General features: G+C 40.5%; 3 long non-coding RNA genes across 3 annotated transcripts; 2 read left to right on the top strand and 1 right to left on the bottom strand.

The window, feature by feature from the left end:
- The first annotated feature begins 4,174 nt into the window (after nucleotides 1-4,174).
- LOC124341562 lies at nucleotides 4,175-5,875 on the top strand. Its single transcript, XR_006918472.1, has 5 exons — nucleotides 4,175-4,222; nucleotides 4,287-4,443; nucleotides 4,503-4,604; nucleotides 4,669-4,913; nucleotides 5,751-5,875. It is a non-coding gene; the product is annotated as an uncharacterized LOC124341562 (long non-coding RNA).
- An 842-nt stretch (nucleotides 5,876-6,717) lies between these two features.
- LOC124341597 lies at nucleotides 6,718-7,760 on the top strand. The gene is made up of 3 exons (XR_006918516.1): nucleotides 6,718-6,729; nucleotides 7,139-7,141; nucleotides 7,673-7,760. It is a non-coding gene; the product is annotated as an uncharacterized LOC124341597 (long non-coding RNA).
- On the bottom strand, nucleotides 7,409-8,373 carry LOC124341543. The gene is made up of 3 exons (XR_006918448.1): nucleotides 8,236-8,373; nucleotides 8,010-8,131; nucleotides 7,409-7,906 (listed from the first exon to the last, which is right to left on the bottom strand). It is a non-coding gene; the product is annotated as an uncharacterized LOC124341543 (long non-coding RNA).
- Between the last annotated feature and the right edge of the window lie 888 nt (nucleotides 8,374-9,261).

The raw sequence follows: 9,261 nt of genomic DNA, 5'->3' as shown, positions 1-9,261 counted from the left end.
AGCACGATCTGTCCGTAATAGATTTTATCGTGGGAAATCTGCTACTTGAAGATTTCGTAATAACGGCGATGCTATAGACATCTGGTGGTGATGCTAATTGTCAACAAAGATTGCGCCATCACGACGACGACATCTGGTGGTGATTTGTTTGGGCATGTTTGGGCATGTTCCATTTTGGGGGAGGAGCCTGTGTAAGAGACTACACGTCTTGTGCATCTTGTCTCTTACGGGAATGAATATTCGAATAATGCGTTTTGCTCACAATGTAACGTTTTATTGTGTATAGTCAGAAACTACAATTGATAGGACAGATAACTAATGAAGGGGAAGAATAATAAACTAGGAGACAATACCTTTATTCGGATGTAGTTAGTTGGAATCGGCGTTACGGCACAACACAACACAGCTTAAATACGAATACAAGATAGTTTCAATACCAAATACAACTAGAGCCGGGTCGTTTTTAGGGACACTCGGTCACTTGAACTACGAAGAGGATCTGGCGTTTAAGAGAAGAATATCGCACCCTTTTATATGAAAAGAGTTAGGTTGCGACATAGTATAAAGAAAACGATAGCAAAAGTATCCCATAGAAAACCCACCCCCAGGTCAGTTGACAGTTGTGTCAACTGACTTAATTGAGGTTTAAAAGGAATTTAAATGGGGTAAATAGTATTTGAATTACGCGCGGAGGGCGCGTAATTTATGTCTTGAGATGCAATCTGAAAGAGCGAAAAGCCGCGGCGGTAGCAGAAAGGAAAAGGGGTTGTCCCGGAAATGGTCAGGTTTGTGATGCGTCACTATAGCCGTAGGCCTAGTGACGCACACGCAGTTCTATTACATGGCTCCGGGGCCCCTTTGATTACGTCCCGTAATCTACTAAATTGGTTGATTGATGGTAGAAGATCTTGAAGTTTCGCAGCTGATGCAGAATCCAAAGTTTCTTCACGGCGTCGATGATGAACGGGAACAGGTGACGAAAGGACGCACGGTGAAGCTTGCAGTAAATGTCGAAGAGGAGTGCGAAAATCAAGAAACCACGTAGGAAGGCGAAAACAAATAATGAACTGGTGATGAGACAGCCAACAGGTCGATGGGTCGTTAGCTCCCAGGGCCTCGTTTAGGTTTGACTGATACATTTTTTTTTTAAATATTATTCAACGTTTAACACTAGAAAACTTTCGCTCCTGAATTTTAACAATTCTATAGTTGACGACTCAAAGCAACTGTTCCTATTATAACGCCGTTTCAATGTCACTAAATTTTTATTAGTATTCCTCTCACGCACATGACCAAATCCTATTAATCTCCATATTTATGTTTTATCGATTTTATCCGGCAACATCTCTTGTTCCAGACTATTATAACAAAAATTCATCCGCAACGTCCGTTTCGATCTAACCTCTAAACTATAACCGTAAATCCATCTGACACTTTTCTCATGTCAAGATAACCTTAAAATAAAATCTATCCGAAAACGTTCAAACCAGGCTTCCCTTTTTTTTTTGTAGGAGATCTTTTGTTAATCATGTCGTAATGAGGAATTCTCTTTCTAGAAATTAAATAAAAATACAACTTGCTAAATAATACTTTACTCTTGTTGTTGTTCAGTTTTAATGTATCTACTCTGACCTCACGATACCCAAGGATTTCCTATCAACTGACCCATGTTTCCCGCTGGTGTCTACACAGTTAGGCCCATTTGTCCTTCCGCCAAGCCGCATGTAATGACCTCATTGCTGGAACAGCTTGATGGTTGATGTTCGGGAGCTCGGTAGTTATAATATGTCATTAGTCTTCCTCTTTTTCCATTTGCGTTGAACGTTTGATGAGCACTGAAAGGCGGTTGCTGGCATGCAATCAGATGATGTAGAATTTCCATAATACGATTGGTCAAGTATTCGTTCGGAATCAGTTCGATGGCTTTATCTGGAGGGTCTGTGTTGAAGCGTGACATCGACGGGATGGCGTTGATTTTTTCATTTTGTGTCTCTATGGCAAATTTTCTTTTTCTGAATTCTTCTTTTTCTGCTTCTAGTCGTCGATCATATTTGTCAGTTTCTCGCACGAGATCTTCGTAGACTTTAAATTGTTTATAACGAACTTTAAACTTCTTCTGGAGGTGAAGTCCAGCAAGAAATTTTTGTCTTAATATCAGAAAACGCGTGGTTTCTTCGACTTTAGTAGGTTGGGCGTTCTTGGGGTAGCCACGTTCAAGAATATTTTTCAATCGAAACCCAGAAGTGAAAATATTTTCGTTTACTACTGAAGAACGCGGTTGTTTGATGACGAGCACTTCGGATTCGCCGTAAAGGTGGTCTGCGGCAGTAGCGACGTTAGGGTGTATAAGAACGCTACTGGAAAGATGAGTTGCGGTGTGCGGTGAAGAAGTGGGGTTGGAAAAACGAACTGAACTTGCGACTGGAGCTATTGGCGTGGAACTTCTATCGGGGGTAGCAAAAGCGACCGGGGAGCATTGATGTACAAGCCGTGTAGCGTTGGTGGCGTTTTGTCGTAGTTCTGACGTATTGCGATTGCCAGCAATGTCTCCGTTGCCAAAGATTTGCTTTCCGGACGCTGCGCTTCCGTTTCCGTAAGTTGGCAAAACGATATCCTGATTCTTAACTTCGATAAGGTCTTCTGGGACGTTGCTGTCAGAGATATCTTGAATTCGAGAGAATGTTCTCGCCCGGATGATCCTGCTTTCTTGCAGTTGCTCAGTAGATAATTTTTCCTTGACCGTCGTATTTGGTGATTCATCAATCTTCTTTTCGAAATCAGACTTTTTTCTTTTCGAAAAAAGACAAAGAGTCTTTGCAAGAAGAGATGAGCTATTACAAATAGCGGCCTTTGCGCGTGCCCATCTAGAAGGCTTTTTCAATGTCGCTGGCGGCTTGAAGATTCCAATTTTTCGTAAAAAAGATAACTTTGGTTGTTTAACTGGGGGGACCAAGCTCTCTGTCATGATGCTTGATTCCGAATTGCGTTGCTCACGCCAACGCGAAAATAAATCAACTATTTCAAGACTGATACTTTTATTCATTAACATTGTGAGTGCATTCGGACGCCGCTGTCACCAGATGTAAGAGACTACACGTCTTGTGCATCTTGTCTCTTACGGGAATGAATATTCGAATAATGCGTTTTGCTCACAATGTAACGTTTTATTGTGTATAGTCAGAAACTACAATTGATAGGACAGATAACTAATGAAGGGGAAGAATAATAAACTAGGAGACAATACCTTTATTCGGATGTAGTTAGTTGGAATCGGCGTTACGGCACAACACAACACAGCTTAAATACGAATACAAGATAGTTTCAATACCAAATACAACTAGAGCCGGGTCGTTTTTAGGGACACTCGGTCACTTGAACTACGAAGAGGATCTGGCGTTTAAGAGAAGAATATCGCACCCTTTTATATGAAAAGAGTTAGGTTGCGACATAGTATAAAGAAAACGATAGCAAAAGTATCCCATAGAAAACCCACCCCCAGGTCAGTTGACAGTTGTGTCAACTGACTTAATTGAGGTTTAAAAGGAATTTAAATGGGGTAAATAGTATTTGAATTACGCGCGGAGGGCGCGTAATTTATGTCTTGAGATGCAATCTGAAAGAGCGAAAAGCCGCGGCGGTAGCAGAAAGGAAAAGGGGTTGTCCCGGAAATGGTCAGGTTTGTGATGCGTCACTATAGCCGTAGGCCTAGTGACGCACACGCAGTTCTATTACACCTGTGTTGACACATTGTTGACACAGACACAGGCTCCTCCCCTAAAATGTCCGTGACATGAATAAGCCCCTCCCCCAAAAGCTTGTTCTTTTATTATATATAGACGAGTAACCTGAGCCCCGTTCAAATCCGGGGGACTTTGGTCTAGCGTAAAGTTGGACTCTTTTAATATTCGCTTTTCTGTAGCACGATCTGCACGTAATAGATTTTATCGTGGGAAATCTGCCCAGTACCTTACTTGAAGAATTCGTCATCACGGCGATGCTATAGACATCTGGTGGTGATGCTGGTTGTTGAAGATTGCGTCATCACGGCGACGACATCTGGTGTTGGGCATGTTTGGGCATGTTCCATTTTGGGGGAGGAGCCTGTGTTGACACATTGTTGACACATGAATAAGCCCCTCCCCCAAAAAGCTTGTTCTTTTATTATTATATATAGATTCCTGTGATTTCAAATACCAAATTGAACTTCGTATCTTTATCTTATGTAGGTTTATCTTGACCAAGTTTCCTTATTTTCATATTATACAACTTATTTCTTCAAATTTTAGATGCATAGCTAGATTAGCTACTGTCAGTCATCCCAACAAGTTGACTTCGCGCTCAATCACTTCCTTCCATTGGATCCTCATGCTGTCAAAAGCCTAAAACTCATGTTAGAAGCCACACCAACCACACTACGTCAAATGCCTTATCCATATGATAAAGGTAAGCATCAATATCACCTATCACCACGCTACTGAAATACTTCATAACACTTTCTTTAGCATCAGGAAATTTATCCCACCTGAGGAGTAATGTGTTTGGCTGCTGTAATTCTATTATTACAATTTTTCATCATGAACAATTCAGTGTGCTTCTTAGAAAAGGTAAAGATTGATATGCTTTTTTAATCTTTATATTTTCATTTATGTAACACATTTCTTTTTACAGAGCACTAAAGATCCCCACGAACATCCTTGAGCCAATGCTAGATTTGTCCATGACAGAAGAGGGACTTCCACCAACATTCTGACTGCTCCATCCTTATCTTCAAGACGTACGCTCATCTAGCTTTACTACTTGAGTGCTTCTTATGATGCTAGCCTGCTACACAACTTTTCTTGCTTCACTGGCGAGTTGGATCACTTCAGTTGCTGTGACACACCTACAGTCACTCACCACGGGATTATGGCCAGGTACCGTACAATTGACTTATTTTCGTAGATTATCTACTAGTAATCTATTTGCGTTAAACTCTGTCCGTGTCATAATTCCAAAATCAGGCCCTTCTTGCGCGGAACAGTGTTACTTAGACTTAGAAGTGTTTCTTTTTGCTAACGCTAGATGGCTTTTCGATCATTTTCAGCTGTCAAAACAGTCAGTTTCAGTTACTTTGCGAACTCTTTAAACATTTATCGGCAGCTATTGTGTGGAAATTTTTTAGTGAAAACTGACGATAACTATCCCGACAACAAAGCTCACTTGTTAAATTTTCGATATTTGCTTTTTTTTTCTACTTCCGGTTTTCTCTTTTCAGTCAGTAGTTCAGTAAATTTTCATTCCACGCACAAAAGAACCACATATTCGTGATCCTCGTCGAATTTGTGGTAAAGTTCATGTTTTTATTTTTACGTATTCGTACTTCCGGTTTCGAAAATTTTCCTGAGTTCAGGAAAATTCTGGATTTTGGCCAAATTTTGGATTTCGATTAAATCATATCAAATCGACCCCAAATTTCATGGAGATCACGAATATGTGGTTTAATGTGACGACAGCTCAGTGGTTGAGGCGCTGTGGTTACTTCCGGTTTACTTCCGGAAATGTTTTCATAAAAGTAGCAAGTGAGCTTTGTTCTGTGTACAGTTCTTAATACTGAAAGCTAATTCTAAACAAAAATTTCAAGCGCCTGTAAAGTTTTGAGCAAAAAAAAACAGATCATTTGTACCTACATGTATTAAGTAATTTGTACCTACATGTATTAAGTAACTTTTATTAGCATGTAACTTAATGAGAATTGTTTTGTCTTTATTCAGATAATGCAGAAAAGACGTCGAAAAGATGGACACCAAAACATCTCCGGTATCTCCAAAATGTCAGCGCGGATCATCATTTGTTGTTGGTAATATGTTTGTGTTCGTGTTAGTTAACCCGTTGGCTGCCACGCCTTTGTTCTCCCCTGCACGGGCCGCGCTGTTCGGTCTCGTGGTTTACATGCCGCGGGGTCGGAAAGTCGCCAAGCCCAAAATTTGCCGCAAGGCGCCTGTTATAAGGCAATGCACCTTAGTCCCCCCTTGTCAGCACGGACTTGTCAACAATGGCAAGTCCCACCTTGGTCATGGATCCTTAAGACGTGGCGCGTAGAGTAGTAGAGTGCAACCTACGGGTTGTATGGCGTGGCAGCCAACGGGTTAACTTAAGTTTGTGTATGTATGTATGTATGTATGTGTGTATATGTGTGATTGTAAAAAGTGGAGGATTTGTGGGTGGAGGTGGGCAAATAAAGCAATTCTTTTTTATGTTTATGTTCAATGTTTCTTAATTCATGCTAAGTTTTGTGTAGGAAAATGCTATGCACTACGTCCCTTTCGTAACTTACCATTTAATACATAATCTTCGAAACATACGAATATGTCCGTATGCAAAGCGACTAAGGCAGTAATAACCTACAAAATATGGAACAAAAAAAAATTAAAATGCAGAATATTGAACTTGAAGAATTCCAACACAAATAAAAATACTCGTCTCGATGTTGAAAGGGTTGAAATGATACTAGTCCAAACAAGAAAAATTCCGCATTAAACATTTATTTTCTCATTAAAAATCAACAATCAATTTCAAGTAACCATGAAGACCACACACCACCAACTAATTTTCATCAAATAAAATAGAAATTTCGGCTTTAGTATTTAAGAGCCTCCTTGTAACAAGTTGAGGAATTGAAGGATATGGTGTAAATTTCAGATGCCTTAGTAGTGTAGTAACTTGGGGCAGAGTAGCGCTCCGGTGTAGTAGGTAATAATTAGTTGCCTTAGTGGTGTAGTACTTAGGAACTTCAGTGTTGTACTTGGGGGCAGCGTAGGTTGAAGTGTAATAATCCGGGGCCTGGGTGGTGGTGTAGTATACAGGAGCCTCTGTTTCGTAATAGCTTGGAGCAGAGTAAAACTTGGGTTCCTCTTCTCTAAAGTAGACTAGCACAGAATACGTAGTTGTGTAATATTCGGCCTTGACAGTGTAGTACTTCGGGGCTTCGGTGTAGTAGCTAGGTGTGGCGTAGGTTGTGGTGTAGTAAACTAGAAAATCGGTGAAGTATTTCGGTTCAACATAGTACAAGGGACCGCCGCTGTATAATAATTCTTGGCCGCCTCAGCTGAGGTTGTGTAGCTCAGGAGTCAGGGCAGTGTAGTGAGATTGGGCCTCGTAGTTTGTGGTGTAGTACTCCGGTGCCTCAGTGGTGAAAGCTAGTGCAGAGAAGGATGTACAGTGTCGTCCAAAAAAATCCGAACACCATGGTCTCTTTCTTTATTTAAAAAAAATATTTCTGCATTTTTTTCTTAATTCTAATAAATGAACTTTGTAAAACAATTAATTCTACACATAATATGAAGTCTTGAAAGTTAAAAACAAAGAATCTACATTAAACTGGGCATTTGAAAAAGAGGTGCGTTCGGTTTTTTTTGGACGATACTGTACTTGGGCGGTTCGATGCAGTATTCGACCGCTTTACCGGTGTAGTAACCTGGAACAGCATTCGTATTCGTGTAGTACTCCGGTGCCTCGCTGGTGTAGTACTCCGGTGCCTCGCTGGTGTAGTAATCCGGTGCCTCGCTGGTGTAGTACTCCGGTGCCTCGCTGATGAAATCTGGGGCAGAAAACGATGTAACTGGGCGCTTCGGTGTAGTATTCGACCGCTTTGTGGTGTAATAAGCTGGAGACTCGGTTTAGTACCAACTACCAGGGAGCAGAATAGTACTTGGGAGCATCAGTATAGTAAGCTGGAACAGCGTAGGTTTTAGTTTAATACTCTGGAACTTTGGTGGTGTAGTACTTAGGCCCCAGTAATTAGGCGCTTTGGTGATGTAACTCGGGGCCAACATGTCCACCACACCCAGGAGACATCGGTTCACACGTGGTCGATGCCATCAACGATACACACCCAACAGCAGCACGACGATGTTGTAGTTATAGTTACCTAAACAATTAATAAATTTAAACAATGATATTCCATAATAACAGTTCATGTTAACAACTGGAAACGAAATAGAATCACGACTCGAAATAAAATTAATATTTACCCATGATTGTGAATTGATTACCCGATGAGGAATGCAGTTGGTGACAACTAGTGCGCTGCAGTTGTTGTCGTATCGGAGATGCTCACTCGACTGATTTCTATCGCCTTTTCTCTCCTTTTAAACTAGAAAATAAATAATTTGAACATTAATATTAAAAAACTGGCATATTAAGAAATGAGAATAACAATAGAAATCGATACACTAATACAAGTAACAGATTATTTACTCATGAACTAATTACACAATGAAGAATCCCGGTGACAAATAGTGCGCTACAGTTGTGAGTTGTTGACGTGTCGGAGATCCTCACTCGACTGATTTTCCTTCACCTTTTTTCTCTCATTTTATACGATTTTTTTCATCCCTTCACCTCTTAAGCCTTGAGGCTATTTTACCTTCTTGATAATGATGCGACACGTCCCGTTCTCACCCAACCTCTACACCACATGACACATTTTACGAAATGATCTCCGTGACCTTCGAGTATGAAAGACATACTTTGGTCTTTCCTTCTGCAAGTAGATGTTGCTGGGGATGGGTCTACAAAAACCAATATCAAAATGAATACCAAATGGCTATGTAACACGTGTCGTTCTCACCCAACCTCTACCCCACTGCAACTGCATGACACGTTTTAAGTAATGGTCTCCGTGACCTTCGAGTAGGAAAAAATGAACACTGGCCTTTCCTATTGAAGGATGACGTTGCTGGGGATGGGTCTACAACAACCAAATCAAAATGAATACCAAATGGTTATTGCTTGGGATAGGGAAAAGAAACAAACCAAAACAAGCCAACTGAACATTTCTAGCGTGTGTGTAGCAGAATTGAAGGCGCATCACGTTTTTGTAGTACCGTTTACAAATAGCCATAGCATCTCAATTTATAGGAAATTAACCCGGAAATAAACACACTTTATAACGGCTGTTGTCAATCGTCATTTCTATCGAATTCAAGTCAAGAGTTGGCGGAAATCTATTTTTCTTAATCATTTTTTTTTCAACTCTGTTCGGATGAGTGAATATAAAAAACGCCTCCACAACGTTCCCGGAACCTGAATGTTCACTAAAACCACCTTTAGATTTTTTAAATAGAAAAGAAGGTAGTAATATCCGGAAGTAGGCGATAGACCAGTAGTTCTTTAACAGTAGAGTTCCCATAAAAAAAAGACACCAATGACGCTCTACAGTGAGATCTAGGGTTTCAATACCCATACATCCAAAATAAGCTTAAATTTGTAATATTTTTCCAA

Source organism: Daphnia pulicaria, chromosome 5, assembly GCF_021234035.1.
Source record: "Daphnia pulicaria isolate SC F1-1A chromosome 5, SC_F0-13Bv2, whole genome shotgun sequence".
NCBI classification, from domain to species: Eukaryota; Metazoa; Arthropoda; class Branchiopoda; order Diplostraca; family Daphniidae; genus Daphnia; species Daphnia pulicaria.
This window is presented reverse-complemented; position numbering and strand designations above follow the sequence as displayed.